The 16465-nt window shown below is 41.6% G+C and overlaps 1 long non-coding RNA gene across 1 annotated transcript in view; it reads right to left on the bottom strand.

The window, feature by feature from the left end:
* LOC124711832 overlaps window positions 1–12505 on the bottom strand; it is a 47742-nt gene extending 35237 nt beyond the window's left edge. The window contains exon 1 of the long non-coding RNA XR_007005526.1: window positions 12457–12505. This is a non-coding gene — a long non-coding RNA (uncharacterized LOC124711832). The remainder of the gene's footprint in view (window positions 1–12456) is intronic.
* Window positions 12506–16465: the final 3960 nt, after the last annotated feature.

The raw sequence follows: 16465 nt of genomic DNA on the forward strand, positions 1-16465 counted from the left end.
GAGGATGCAACATAGGCACTTAGTGTTAGTATCCGTTTACAAGATGTGGATAGTGCACTAGGACGCGCAGTGAACAGAAAATATTCTGATTTGGTGAAGAACGTTAGTTTTATAGCATTTGAAGGCGCAGTATAGTCAAGCACAATATTGTAATTTCCAACACTATGAGCATAAGGCTCGAGACTGTGAAACTATGAACTAGGAGGGCAAGTACAGTGCGAGAAAGAAACAGTTAAACGGGAATGGGAAAGTTCCTTCCATCGGAAAGCGTTCACAATAGATCACAGTACTGTGAAAACGTGTACAGATTCAGACTGTTGCTTGACAGCTTGGGTAAATAAAACGAAGTAATGTTTTTAGTAGATACCGGCGCACACATGGTAGAGCACTTGCCCGCGAAAGGTAAAGGTCCTGAGTTCGAGTCTCGGTCCAGCACACAGTTTTAATCCGCCAGGAAGTTTCGCATCAGCGCACACTCCGCTACAGAGTGAAAATCTCATACTGAACACAGTTCAAGTTTAAATCAGGGAACACATGGCTTCACAAACAAATAGAATTGTTTCCAACTGTGAGGCAAAGATTTTCTACAGTACTCTGCTGAGACTATCCGGTTGGCCTCCATGCTAAAATCTGCCTTTCGCAACGAACAGTTAAACTCAACAGGGGTTCGTTTCCAATGGATGCAACAGGTGCAAATGTTTCGGTGTCAAAGGTAAACCCTTTGCTAAGGTTGTACGAACAAAGCTGTGTACAACTACGTTAAAAACTGTTTCACATGAAAGAGTACCAGCAAGTACAGGAAACCTAGTTTGGTTTACGATAGGCACAGATGTTGCACAATACGCATTGTGTTTAATAGAAACTATGTGAAGTAATGATATGTTGGGTGAACAGCATTGTTTTATACGAAGAAGTATAAAATATCGTAAGGAAATAAATGGACAGCTTATGGTGCCAGTAACCATGAATGATTTCACAACGAATGAAGTAAATCTTCTGAAGGGATTAGTAATAGCTACAAGTCATGTACTCGAAGAAGAAGAAGACATTGATGGGTCAGAAATAGAGTACGATGTCATGTAAACTGTCAGAAAGTCTGCGTTCCATAACAAGGTTCGTCTCTCAACGGGAAATGATCGATAGGTCGTGGAGTCATTAGTTTGGTACAAGGATTTATTTAATTCAGAAGGTTCTGGGCCAGCCACACCCATAACACAGCATCGTACTCCAACAGGCAGTCATGCAACAGTGAACTGTAGCAGGTAACCAAAACATCTGAAGCCAATAATAGAACAGTTCATAGATCAACAGCTCAAAGAACACATAACATGGGACGGTGTAAATTCTTTTCCATACTTGATTCAATCGAAGTATGTCCAGAAGATAGTCCATAAACAGCTTTTACAACATCATCCAGGTGCTAGCAGTATTGTAGAATTCCTTTTGGGTTCAAAAACCCGCCTGCAACATTTCATCGTTTATTAGATTGAGTCCCAAAAGTTTTAAAAGCGAAAAACTCCATGGTCAGCTTGGATGAAATCATAGGTTTTTCTAAAGATCTAGCTGAACATGCTGAACGTATAGGCAAAGTATTTGACAGATTTAAAGCTACTGGCAGCTGAGTCGCAAAGAGATTTTGGTGTAGAATACGGCTGGGTGATGTGGAGCAATATGAAAATAATAATTGAATTTCTTATGTTCAACTAACAGATTTGAGTATTAAAAAGATACAACGTCATAGGTTACCATAATCGGAAAATATTTCAAATGATTGAAAATGACGCATTAGGACCGTTAATAGAAGTTTAGCGGGTAAAAAGTATTTACTGGCGATGATCGTCTATTTCTCAAGGTGCCTCGTGCTGATAGCAGTACCAGATCAGAAAGCAAGCACAGTAGCTCAAGCTATGGCGAACCATTGATTTCTTAAGTTAGTTATACCACATGTCATATCAAGAAACTAAATTTTATGCCTGCTCTGGAGAAACAGGTTATGTCGTCTACTGCGTGTAAAGAAATTGCGGACTATTCTTTTCCATCCACAATGTAATGATCTTACGGAACGTGTACAATATGCCATACGGAATAAGTTATGACACTATGTGAAAAGTCAACGTTTAGAAGGGGATGTCTGTTTGGCTGTGTGATGAATGTGTACAACTCACTGTACGAAATGGTGTATGGATGAAAACTGCCGTCGACTTTTGATTTAGTGCCATGAAAATTAGGAATGCTGGGTGAACACGTGTAGCAATTCACAAACAGAAGTTCGTAAACGAGTAGAACGTGCAAACATTAAGGCACTGGAGCATCAAGAGCGAATTGGCAGGGAACGAGTATATTAATCAGTACAGAATAGGACAGTGGGCTCTACTAGAAAATATGTATACCTCGAAGTGTCGAACCAAGAAATTCTTGACAAAATGTCAAGGACCGTACCAGCCTGCGGGAATGACTTCACCGGTCAGTGTTAAGTCACTATTACCTACGAAAACATCGGTTCTGCAAGTTAGTCGAGTTAAGCCTTTTAAGGCACAGCTGATTCGTTAACACAAATACCCACATCGTTACCATCGAAAAAGAAATTACCACGCGGAAAGAGAAAAATACAGAGTGTAGCTTATGAGCTTAGGTCTAGTGATAAGTGTCAAGAACGCAGACTATTGCGTTTAATTTTGTGGTGGGGTACATAGATTAATATTATTTTTCCTTTAGTTTGCTTTAGCAGTCTTCTTCTGTCTAAGGAGCGAGGAGATACGTGGTAATTCCTTTCTCCTAGGTGGCGTAGAAGACGACGTCGCAATATATTATCAAAGGTATATTTTCCTTGCACCTGTGTGAAGCTGAAGTGATTGGGATTATTGCAAGTGGAAAAAGAATTCCCCACAGGGACACAACACATTCTACATCTACTGAAAAGTAAATAACATTCTTTGCTCATGCTTCTACAGCTAAGGATTATTCAGATCAAGCTAAGGTATACAGGGTGTTACAAAAAGGTACGGTAAAACTCTCAGGAAGCATTCCTCACACACAAAGAAAGAAAATACGTTATGTGGACAATTGTCCGGAAACGCTTACTTTCCATTTTAGAGCTCATTTTATTACTTCTCTTCAGATCACATTAATCATCGAATGGAAACACAGAGCAACAGAATGTACCAGCGTGACTTCAAACACTTTGTTACAGGAAATGTTCAAAATGTCCTCCGTTAGCGAGGATACATGCATCCACCCTCCATCGCATGGAATCCCTGATGCACTGATGCAGCCCTGGAGGATGTCGTATTGTATCACAGCCGTCCACAACACGAGCACGAAGAATCTCTACATTTGGTACCGGGGTTGTCTAGACAAGAGCTTTCAAATGCCCCCATAAATGAAAGTCAAGAGGCTTGGGGTCAGGAGAGCGTGGAGGCCATGGAATTGGTCCGCCTCTACCAATCCATCGGTCACCGAATCTGTTGTTGAGAAGCGTACGAATACTTCGACTGAAATGTGCAGGAGCTCCATCGTGCATGAACCACATGTTGTGTCGTACTTGTAAAGGCACATGTTCTAGCAGTACAGGTAGAGTATCCCGTATGAAATCATGATAACGTGCTCATTGAGCGTAGGTAGAAGAACATGGGGCCCAATCAAGACATCACCAACAATGCCTGCCCAAACGTTCACAGAAAATCTATGTTGATGACGTGGTTGCACAATTGCGTGCGGATTCTCGTCAGCCCACATACGTTGATTGTGAAAATTTACAATTTGATAACGTTGGAATGAAGCCTCATCCGTAAAGAGAACATTTGCACTGAAATGAGGATTGACACGTTGTAGGATGACCCATTCGCAGAAGTGTACCCGTGGAGGCCAGTCAGCTGCTGATAGTGCCTGCACACGCTGTACATGGTACGGAAACAACTGGTTCTCCCGTAGCAACTCCATACAGTGACGTGGTCAACGTTACCTTGTACAGCAGCAACTTCTCTGACGCTGACATTAGGGTTATCGTCAACTGCACGAAGAATTGCTTTATCCATTGCAGGTGTCCACGTCGTTCTAGGTCTTCCCCATTCGCGAGTCATAGGCTGGAATGTTCGGTGCTCCCTAAGACGGCGATCAATTGCTTAGAACGTCTTCCTGCCGGGACACCTTCGTTCTGGAAATCTGTCTCGATACAAACGTACCGCGCCATGGCTATTGCCCCGTGCTAATCCATACATCAAATGGGCATCTGCCAACTCCGCATTTGTAAACATTGCACTGACTGCAAAACCACGTTCGTGATGAACACTAACCTGTTGATGCTACGCACTGATGTTCTTGATGCTAGTACTGTAGAGCAATGAGTCGCATGTCAACACAAGCACCGAAGTCAACATTACCTTCCTTCAAATGGGCCAACTGGCGGTGAATCGAGGAAGTACAGTACATACTGACGAAACTAAAATGAGCTCTAACATGGAAATTAAGCGTTTCCGGACATATGTGCTCATAACATCTTTTCTTTATTTGTGTGTGAGGAATGTTTCCTGAAAGTTTGGCCGTACCTTTTTGTGACTCCCTGTGAATTTAACATGCTATTTCCAGCTGCAATTTTGAATTCCCGTTTGCAATGTTTGATGATCCATCCATATCCGGTCAATGCAAAGTTATCGACAAGAGGGTATAAGTGCGAATGAATGAAGTAATACTTTTGCAGAACAAAGACATACACATCTTGTCTTCTCAGTAAGAGACCTCAGCAACTCTATCAAGGAGTTAGTCGACCATTTGCAGCACAGGTAATTCGTACTGACAAACTATCGAGTATAATTCAGCTGTTTGTAGGCAATGTGGAAGCACCACTGTGTAAAGAAGTAGTATTAATGCCGCAGCCACAATTTCGAAGGAATGGCAGCCGCTTGTTTTACGCTATGTTTTCTCCAAAAACATTAATCCATTAATAGTACGAAATTAACGAGTACGGCAAAGTTAGAGTTAAGACGAAGTGTGATATAGCCGGAGCAAAGTTATAGCTTCCTGTTACGATTACAGGCACCATAGCAGGGTCCCGATCTCGGCCGATGTTGTACTGGCCGGAGAAATCGTTCAGCGTGTTACCCATGGAAAAACTAACCTTTCTGAATAATGCTTTAGATCTCACTTTAGTATGAACAATAGATGAGTTAGTCATTGCAGAAGAGGGATAAATTTCGCTAGATCAAATGTTACAGCATGTTCGGAGAGATCTAGAGAAGCGTAAAAAAAAATCATCGTAGCAATCAGTGTATCAACCACTAGCGGTATGGTGGTACCAGATTTTATGTGTGCAGCCTAATTTTCCTCAGAAGGCAAGAAATCGTGCAAAGGGAACAACCAATCATGAAATTCCTTCGGAATGGATTCGTTCTAGTAAGTAAGAGATTATAGAATAAAATGGTAAAGAAGCGATCTAGGAAAACAATGTTAAACAAGGATAAATTTTTTTGGGATCACTGCAACAAAAATATCAAAGTAAATGTAAATATGTAAGATAATTCATCAAACAGATAGAAAAAGGGTGAAATTCAGAACGAATTTTTATTAAAATGCGGGTGAATTGTACGTATGAAAACTAATAAGGGAATGCGAGAGTAGCGCGTTTCTTAGCGCAAAACAGCTGGCATTACTTAACCCCACGGAAGCGTCGCCACCCACGAGCCAAAAAGCATAAATATTTCACCGCTGATTCTCGGTCAGGGAGAACGTCTATTTTGCCACTCCCAGAAGAGACTGCGAACAGCTCCGCGGAAAGTGGTTCGAACGGCGCAGACTTTGTTAATTACATAATGCCACGCAATGGGTACCAGGTAGGGCGCATCGACTAACGGAAGTTTGAATAAGCTGCAAAGGCGAAGTTGTTCCACGGAAGCGTCGCCACGCACCAGCCAAAAAGCATAAATATTTCACCGCTGATTCTCAGTCAGGGAGAACGTCTATTTCGCCACTCCCAGAAGAGACTGCGAACAGCTCCGCGGAAAGTGGTTCGAACGGCGCAGACTTTGTTAATTCCATAATGCCACGCAATGGGTACCAGGTAGGGCGCATCGACTAACGGAAGTTTGAATAAGCTGCAAAGGCGAAGTTGTTAAGCAAATGCTACGGAGCTGAATATTGCAGACAACTCGGGAAGAGCAGAATCAATTCGGTGATTCTGAATGACATCGTAGAGTAGAGCCACTCCTCAGTGACACAAATACTCCATCCTCTCTAGCTTGCGCTGTTTGCACAATGAAGTAGTCATCAGTTGTTGTAGAAAATCGCGGCTGAGTACTTTCTCTCCTTCAGGCAGCAGTGCTTGTGATACGGAACGCACCTCATGGACATTAAGCAAAAATGTGAGCAATGCCAAACTCCTGGGCTACACTCGTCACACTTAGTCCTTCCCGTTTCCCGATGATTCCTCTCCGCGTGAAGTCATCCAAATGTCGTCACTGTACCATGCTGTAACGAAGAACACCCCTACAGTGTACCGTAACTGCTCACTGACTGACGCACACTGTCTTTTCTGGATCCTTCGGCTGCTTCGTTCTATGAGACCAGTAGTCACGCTTATCTCACCCCACGTGACGTCCAACTTGCCGTACACGAACTAGAAACCTCTGGCAACTTGCTCCTCCTCTTCGATTCATTTCAATCGAGCAGTTAATATGTTCCGTCTATTTACTTATCTCGGCCTTAGCTTTGGCACTGCGATGTACTTAGCTGTATCCTCCATCTGCATATTTCGCTTATAGTGTTTTATATCCAGACACTGTTTTGATATTATGTGAGTGTAGACTTTCCCGGTGTATACTGTTGACGAAATCTTCTCGGGATTTCATCCGGGTAGATGTGTCGAAAATCCGCAACGTTTCGATGAGTGTCATTCTCATCATCTTCTGGCGAAGATGATGACAATGACACTTGTCGAAACGACGCGGATTTTCGACGCAGCTACCCGGACGGAAGCCCGAGAGGATTTCATTAGTTTTGATGTTATTCTTGTACTGTGACTTCAGTAGTTAATTCAATAGTTGAAAACGTGTATAAAACAGGATTACCCTGCACCTGTGCTGCCATTGAACGTTGATAAATCAAAATAATAAATTAAACATGATATTCTGTACTGTCAGGTGTTTATATTTATAAAAAACACAAAGAGCAAGTCATATGCTGCAGATCTTCTTAAACATCTATGCTCGGCAACTTCTTCATTACAAAAATAAATTCTTTGGGTGAAAATGAAAAAAAAATGATTTACTTTTCCCATTTTCGTTCATTAATGCTTAAGACATGAGGTTTTAGGGTACTTCGCCATTTAGGAGTAAGTGTTTGTAGCACAGAAGTGTCTAATAAAGATAATACGAGAAGTCCTCTCTACAACCTCTTCATAACAGCCTTTTGGTTATACTGAAAAAGGTTCACAGGGCGTTCGCTCCGCCCTGAGGTTTGTTGCCATTAATCAAACACAATTCCAAAACCACAAATTCATAAATTTCATACTACAAGGAGATCCTCTGATCACGGTATGTGTGGCATAGAAAGAACTGAGATATTCTAAGATACGTTATCTTTGATATCATCTATCAAATCATGTATCAAAGATAGATATCTTTAACAATCTATGCAGTGTTGTAAAGAGTTTAACATAACATAAAATTGGCAAAGGTCCAAAGTTCGAGTCTCGGTCCGGCACACAGTTTTAATCTGCCATGAAGTTTCATACCAGCGCACACTCCGCTGTAAAGTCAAAATCTCATTCTGGTATCATAAAATTAACTTCAAAGAAAAACTAATATCATACCTGATTCCCAAACGAGAAAGTATACTGCAGTGTCCTCACACTGCGTCATTGCACATGGCAGCGAGAGGACGCAGTGTTTATTCACAGAACTTGCAAATAAATAAACGCTTCTCGGGGGAGACCCTTATCCTTGCTTTAGCTGCCTTCCTGTGAAGCTGGGTGATTTCATTGCTCTGATCCTGTAACGATTGGGACAAGTCGCAGTGTCGTCTACTAACAGAAACACTGTTTCAGTATTCCTTTTCTTCTGCATTCCTTTCGTATGAACCCCCCCCCCCCCTCGCCTTTCATTTGTCGTCACTATTCTCTGATCGCCATACCACGCCATATCAAAATAACCGAGCGAGTTAGTGCAGTGACTAACACAATGGACGCGCATTCGGTACGTCGCTGGTTCAAATTCGCGTCCCGCCATCCTGATTTAGATTTTCCGTTATATCCATAAATCGCTCCGAGCAAATGCCAGGATGTTTTGTTTGAGATGGCACAGCCGATTTCCTTCCCTATTCCCGTATAATCTGAGGTTGTGCTCCATGTATAACGACCTCCACGTCAACGATACATTAGCTGGCCGGAGTGGCCGAGCGGTTCTAGGCGCTACAGGCTGGAACCGCGCGACCACTACGGCCGCAGGTTCGAATCCTGCCTCGAGCATGGATGTGTGTGCTGTCCTTAGGTTAGTTAGGTTGAAGTAGTTCTAAGTTCTAGGGGACTGATGACCTCAGAAGTTAAGTCCCATAGTGCTCAGAGCCAATTGAACCATTTTTTTCAACGATACATTAAAACTTATCTTCCTTCCTTCTGCCTAAAATAAAAGAACACGATAAAAATCCATGCTCCTCTAGACATCCAGTTTTTATTCTTAACAACTTCAATGAGTGGTCCTCCGAGCTCGACCTTGGACGAGGAATTGGTTGTTCGGTCTATGAGTTTTCTTTTTGCAATACAATGACATATCCTTTGTATTTCGGTATTGTAGTTGCAGGAGCTCCATTTCTTAAACTGATATTTCGACCGTATACTTATCGGTTACCTTCCGAATGAACTGGTAGACGAAATCTACAGCACTTGCGTCCGTGTTGTTAAACCTCAAGGTCATGCCACTGCGCATGCACCCACACACTCACAAGGGCCAGAGATGTTGTTCGACGGGAAAGAGCTGTGCACTTATTGAATCTTTTGTTAGAAGCTCGATCCATGCAGGGATACGAGTTCATGAAGACGAGCTGTCCCTTAGCGACATACTTACTACTTGAACAAAGAAAGCGCCGAAGCCCTTCTTTTTCCAGGCAGAAGCCACCGTCTGTATTAATGAAATGCTTCGCCAGACAAATTTCTGTTGTTTCCTTCAGCATCAGGTCTCAGAGTGATTAATGGACGCAAAAATTTTGACCAAGTCCCACTGCATAGAGCAACCACCTGTTAGTAGCAACTATGAGGACGTTCAATAAGTAACGCAACACATTTTTTTTTTTTTTTTTTTTTTTGCTCTCTGCCAACTTCGGTCGAAAAATGCGGATTTTATTTTGGAACATCGTAAAACATTTCAGCTTCAGTCCTTATAGTTCCATGAAGCTCCGACTGCTGGCGGCGCTATGCGTAACCTTCAATTAAATTTCGTCTCTAGCGCAGGTGCGTTCCAAGCAGAGAGCTGTCTTCGAGTTGCTCTTGGTGGAAAATCAGAGCTTCGCAGATATTCATAGGTGGTTGCGGAGTGTCTACGTAGATATGCCAATAAACAAAAGCACCGTGAGTCGTTGGGCGAGACGTGTATCACCACCGTAACAATGCCGTGCAAACCTGTAGTATTTCCCGCATGCCAAACGGCGGCACACAACTGTGACTCATGCGATGGTGAACATAGGGGACACTCCTTGAGGCCACCCCACAACCAGGATATCGTCTCTTTCGACTTCCATCAGTTTGGTCCCATGAAGAATCCACTCCGTGGGAAGCATTGTGTCGATGACGCAGAGGTTATTGACGCAGCAAGACGTCTGCCAATAGAGAGGCACCATGCGGCCACTCAGGCCCTCCCAGTAAGGTGGTGTAGGGCCATCACATTGAACGGAGATGATGTTGAAAAGCACGGTTCTATAGAAAGAAAAATAGGGAAATACCATACTGTACTGGAATTCTGATTAAACCGACCTGCTTTCAGAAAAAAACGTGTTCCATTACCTATCCAACGCCGCTTGTGATTAATGTTCCGCATGAGTCGGCATTCACTGAACTGCATATCCCAAGGTGGCATCGTCTTTGTAATGTCACAATCCACAATGAGAAAGGTAAGTAACTATAAATATCGAAAAGTGTTTGATTCGAACATCTGGAATCTAATACTACTTTTTATCACAATTGCCAAAGTCTAGGGATATCCATCCTGTGTGACTTGCCATGGTCGGCCGGAGTGGCCGAGAGGTTCTAGGCGCTACAGTCTGGTACCGCGCGACCGCTACGGTCGCAGGTTCGAATCCTGCCTCGGGCATGGGTGTGTGTGATGTCCTTAGGTTAGTTAGGTTTCAGTAGTTCTAAGTTCTAGGGGACTGATGACCTCAGAAGTTAAGTACCATATTGCTCAGAGCCATTTGAACCATTTTTTGACTTGCCATGGAATACCAAGTAAATCTGCTTGTTCATAAGACAGACTGCGAGACCGTTTCATCTCATAAATTCTAGGGGAATTTAATTCGCTTGTATAGCAAATCGCTTAACTTATTTTCATTATATCGATGCTTTAGTGATATTTCTTGAGTGTGGTGCATTTCTCATGTTAGATCAGCGTAAGAGGGAGGAAATTCTGAGGAAAAAGCCGAAAATTATTTAATGGGTTATTTTGGCATCGCGAGAACGTTGCATTAATAATAAACAAGAACCTGTGCAGAACATTTCTGGAAAAATATTATGCGTTGCGGAAAGGTTTACATGAAAATGTAAGCGGCAACTATAAAATCATCAGGACGAAACTGTCAGAAAACGTGAAATGAAAAGAGAAAAATTGTGGATTAAGAAAGATAAAGTGCCAATTTTACTATTACATGATTTTGAGGAAATATCATTTGAGTTGGGGTATAAAAATTAATAATAGAACAAAAATTTAAATAAAAATTTAGAAGTATTACCAACCACAAAATATCTGGAAACATTCTTATACCTATGTAAAGAGTAATTATTAGTCCATTACCACAGAAAAATACAACCTTCCTTCCTTTCAATGTAATGAAGGTGTGCAGATACCTACTCTCTAAAATCGGTTTGTTGTTGTTGTTGTTGTTGTTGTTGTTATGGTCTTCAGTCCTGAGACTGGTTTGATGCAGCTCTCCATGCTATATCCTGTGCAAGCTTCTTCATCTCCTAATACCTACTGCAGCCTATATCCTTCTGAATCTGCTTAGTGTATTCATCTCTTGGTCTCCCTCTACGATTTTTACCCTCCACGCTGCCCTCCAGTACTAAATTGGTGATCCTTTGATGCCTCAGAACATGTTCTACCAACCGATCCCTTCTTCTGGTCAAGTTGTGCCACAAACTCCTCTTCTTCCCAACTCTGTTCAATACCTCCTCATTAGTTATGTGATCTACCCATCTAATCTTCAGCATTATTCTGTAGCACCACATTTCGAAAGCTTCTATTTTCTTGCTGTCTAAACTATTTATCGTCCATGGTTCACTTCCATACATGGCTACAGTCCACACAAATACTTTCAGAAGCGACTTCCTGACACTTATATCTATACTCGATGTTAACAAATTTCTCTTCTTCAGAAACGCTTTCCTTTCCATTGCCAGCCTACATTTTATATCCTCTCTACTTCGACCATCATCAGTTATTTTAATCCCCAAATAGCAAAACCCCTTTACTACTTTAAGTGTCTCATTTCCTAATCCAATTCCCTCAGCATCACCCGACTTAATTCGACTGCATTCCATTATCCTTGTTTTGCTTTTGTTGATGTTCATCTTATACCCTCCTTTCAATACACTGTCCATTCCGTTCAACTGCTCTGTTTATGAATTTAAAAAAATAAAAAAGATTCAAATGGCTCTAAGCACTATGGGACTTCAACATCTGAGGTCATCAGTCCCGTAGACTTAGAACTACTGAAACCTAACTAACCTAAGGACATCACACACAGCCATGCTCGAGGCAGAATTCGAACCTTCCACCGTAGTAGCAGCGCGGTCCCGGGCTAAAGCGCCTACAACCGTTCGGCCGCAACGACTGGCTATAAGTTACATAAATGTGGACCTATACCCAGACTTTCTGACAGATGTTCTATCCGCACATCATCTGCGAATAGTTTGGTACAAATATAGCAAGTAGCTCCGACCACAATCCACACGGTGGCGTACGAATTACAGATGTAGAGTTTACAGGACGTCCGTACTGAATTTCATAGTGTCAGGCTTCAGATAGTGTTCCCTACCACGCATTACACAGACCTTTTTGTAGACCGTACATATAGTGAGTAATGAAATGTATAATTCATATTATAGGCTCTGAACTATCTGTTAATCAGTCGGGCCACGTACATTAACTGTCGGAGATATACTCGAACGCGGCAGTAGGAGTTTCAGTGGCCTAGGTATGCACTACGAAGGCGCAGCAATGGAGTAGGCATTGTTTACAGGTAGCGGCCGTGTGTGCTGCTTACCTGTGCTTGCGTCGTCTGCCGGAGAATCAGCCATGCGGCCCACGTGTCCACAACTGACTGCTGGCTGCGCGTGCCCATCTCACGGGCACTAGCGTCGTATCAAGGCCGCGTGACGTCATCGGAGGGCCCGGCTCTTGACGCAGAACGTAGTAACCGCGAGGCCACCACGCTGCCGAGAACCCGTCTGTGGCGTGATTAGCAAGTACGCAAGCAGATACTTAGATGGTCCTCATTTCAAGGTCAGCAGAGACATGAAGCCAGAGTGATGATCAATAAGCTCACGGCTAAATTACTGCCGTCACATGAGCTCCCAGCAGTCATCATCCACAGCTGACTTACGGCAGCATAATACCGCTCGACACCATTTACGTAACTTAACTTTCAAATAATGAGACGAAGTTGTCTCAATAGCGCGTACTACAGGCACTTGTCTCCACAGAGAATTGGCGAAATAACTACGAATCAATAGTTCCTATTTAAATTTGGTCACCTTTCTTATGGATGTACTCCTTATGCGAAATTTTTGCCTTTATATGAGTTCTGCTTAGGGTTTTTATAACGCCCTATGTTCTGTTCTTCCACTGGTTGTTGATATTTATCTGCATTAGAGGGAAACGGTAAAATATCATCAAAACGAAGTAACTTGAAGTTAGATACGTTTATATGTGTTTATTCTTCGTTTTCCAATGTAATAATACGAATACTTCTACTAGGACGGGTGAGATCATTTTCGTTGCCGGCCTGTGTGGCCGAGCGGTTCTAGGCGCTTCAGTCTGGAACCGCGCGGCCGCTACGGTCGCGGGTTCGAATCCTGCCAATCCTGCCTCGGGCATGGATGTGTGTGATGTCTTTAGGTCAGATAGGTTTAAGTAGTTCCAAGTTGTAGGGGACTGATGACCTCAGATGTTGAGTCCCATAGTGCTCAGAGCCAACATTTTCATTGATATGAAACCTTCTGTAATGTTGTAACAAGAATTTTGCTAGCTGCTGTGTAATGTTGTAACTTTAATTTGGTATGCTGATATCGGTGCTAATTGACAATGAAAGTGGGTTAAAAGCCGTGATCTGTCTGGGGACGTTAACCGTGGATTACTGGGCAACTGTTTCATCAGATATTTAGTCTAGGTTTACCAAGCAGACTAACATTAATGATAATCTTTTAATAGTCATACAAAACCGGTAATATATATATACATATAAAGAGAATTTAAATAAAAAGAAAGAAATCAGTTTATATTTGGAAATTTATTTTAAGATTGTTCATTGAAATCTCAGCATATTATACGTGAGTTATAACTCAGCTGGTGCCTTATTTACGATTGAAAAATGTGAGATTGTAATCTTACGGAACACATAAAATATGGAGCCAAGATTGGGAGACTGCATACGACACTGCATTCATAAAATAACTCACGAAGAACATTGAAACATAAGCAAGAAGAAATTAACCACAACCAACAGATTCAGTTTTTACCCAAAGAAATTACGTTCATACCACAATCCTGTCCGTCATGTAATTACCACACACTGGTATACTAAATTCATATTAACTCTTTGTGAAGTCTTCGCAAAAAGAATAGCTGAGGGCTACTTTGATGATTACACCACATGCTCCACGTGGTCAACTTGGTTTACACAAAGCGTACAACTCCACAATAATTTTGATAATTAAAATACATTAGATCGAAAAGCAATTGACAAAAGCAAAACCTTGAACTGGTTACTAACGTCTTACTATTAACCTGATGGGTCAAACAGTTATATAAGCACGTGGTAGTGGTCTCGCAAAGTACACCCCACGTGGGCTGAACATAAAGAAAAGTTGCTATATTGAAAATATAGTCAAGACGAGACGTTATAATCACACAAGCATTCGCATTTAAGATTGGTTCCACTTTACTCACAAAGTAGTAACAAAGCAACAACCGGAAAATAATATGAACTTCACACGAGAATTACACTACGCTGCAATTTAAGATGACCTTAGATATTTTAGAGTTAAAACCGAAATAAAGATGATTAAATTTTCAGTTAGGCTGAACTTAACAAATCCATTGTCCTATGGACTTAGCAGACACGCGCTTAGCCGGAGATCTTACCACTTCAGACGCTCGCCACGGCCACCCTGCAACTGCCCTACTGCCGAGTGTGCTTCCTGAGGGTGGCTCACAAAGACCAACGGAAGTGGCCAGAGGGGCAGCTTCCTATACCAACATGACAACGGACGGACAGAACCATACTAAGGATAGAAACCTCTTTGCTTTTAGGAAGCGTAGCTACCTGTTCCGACGTTGGTCCTACTGTTCTCTAGCAGACAGGCTTGTCTGCTACCCTCAAGCATGCAACTACAAATACATTTGCTCATTCATCCTCTCACACAGAAGGGAAGGGGGATGACAGTATCTTATCATACACAGTATATAACAGAAAGCGGATGTAGGTTCCGTATGAGACTGTGTGACATGAATTACATATAAACTGTGTTTTAAAGTGTACTAGTGTGACAGATCATTCTTGTTTATGTGTAAAAGTAACATGTTCCACTACTCAGTCTCCTCCCAGATAGTCAGAAACGCCACAGTAAATTTAGGAGAGGAATTTACTCCATAAATGACAACAGATTTACGAAATCAAACATGAAAGGAATCCAACAGAGACCTTTCATAACCCCAACGCTCCGGGAAAAGACTGTGCAGGGAATTTTCTGGCCATGCTAGGACATTCCCAAGCAGGCTTCTCACACCCTACTTAAACCAAAAATGTAAAAAAAGGCAAAAGGTCACCAGCTACTTGCTAAAACACAATAATTTCAACACATCTTTAGAATCTACCAATTTCAAGGAGGAAACAAAAAAACAATCTGTGACACCTATTTAAAAGATATTGTAGACCTAATTCGGTCAGAAAGTAAAAACAATGGTTCCTGTGTCATTAATATGATAACAATTTCTTGTTGTTACCCTTATGGAGTTCACCAGTATTTGCTCATTGCAAGAGCCAACTGATCACAGGAAAATTTATGACTGTTTATTAACAAGTAAAATTTATGAAAATAGCAAAGATGCCACAGCAATTAAAAAAAGAACATCAAATAACATCGGTATTATAAAGCAGAACATTACAATGCACAATCCGCAAAAGCAAAAAAATGATAAGAGAAAAAACATGTTTTACAAAGTGGTTATCGCAAAAAAATTCTATATCGTATAAAACTAGTAATTTGTAGAATTAAAATAACTATGTGGCACAATTTAATCACTCTCCTATATTTCAATTAGCTAGCAAACAATGAGCACTGTGTCATTATACTGAAACTTCAATAATTATGTGATTGTTACCCTTAAGGGGTTCCTCACAATAAATATGCCCCATGCAAAGGCTAATCGATCACAGTCCAATGAGAATGAATAGCAATCTGACTGATAAACTATGCAATGCCACATGAATGAATTTACGAAACAAAATAACTCAAATCTAATACATCACACAAGAACAAACATTGATCAATAAAACAGTACAATAGTCAATATCTAATAAAAAAACACCAATAAATAAAACACCTGCAAAATACAAGAGTCAAAGTCTAAAATAAACAATAAATAGAACACCTTCAAAATACGAGAGTCAAAGTCTAAAAAAAATTAATAAATAGAACACCTGCAAAATACAAGAGTCAGTCTAGTAAACACCAATAAATCGAATCCCTGCAAAACACACGAGTCAAAGTTTCTGTGACAGAAACACACGTATATGCATTGAACTAAGAACCGTATAATCACTGTTCACTGATACACTCACTAGTTCCACTGTTCCGAGGCACAATATAAGGGGAGGGGAAGGGGGTGCGTCGCCGCAGCTGTCAGTAGGGATTTTTTTTGTCCATCTGTTGCGTGCAATCCCGCCGTCTCTGCCCTCTCATGAAGTTTCTCTTGGTGGTCTGTGTCACGTACATCTCGATTTGGTTCCATGTTTGTGTTGTCAAATTCGTGCGGTATCCTCGATTGACACG

The sequence above is a fragment of the Schistocerca piceifrons genome, chromosome 8 (genome assembly GCF_021461385.2).
Source record: "Schistocerca piceifrons isolate TAMUIC-IGC-003096 chromosome 8, iqSchPice1.1, whole genome shotgun sequence".
Classification (NCBI taxonomy): domain Eukaryota; kingdom Metazoa; phylum Arthropoda; class Insecta; order Orthoptera; family Acrididae; genus Schistocerca; species Schistocerca piceifrons.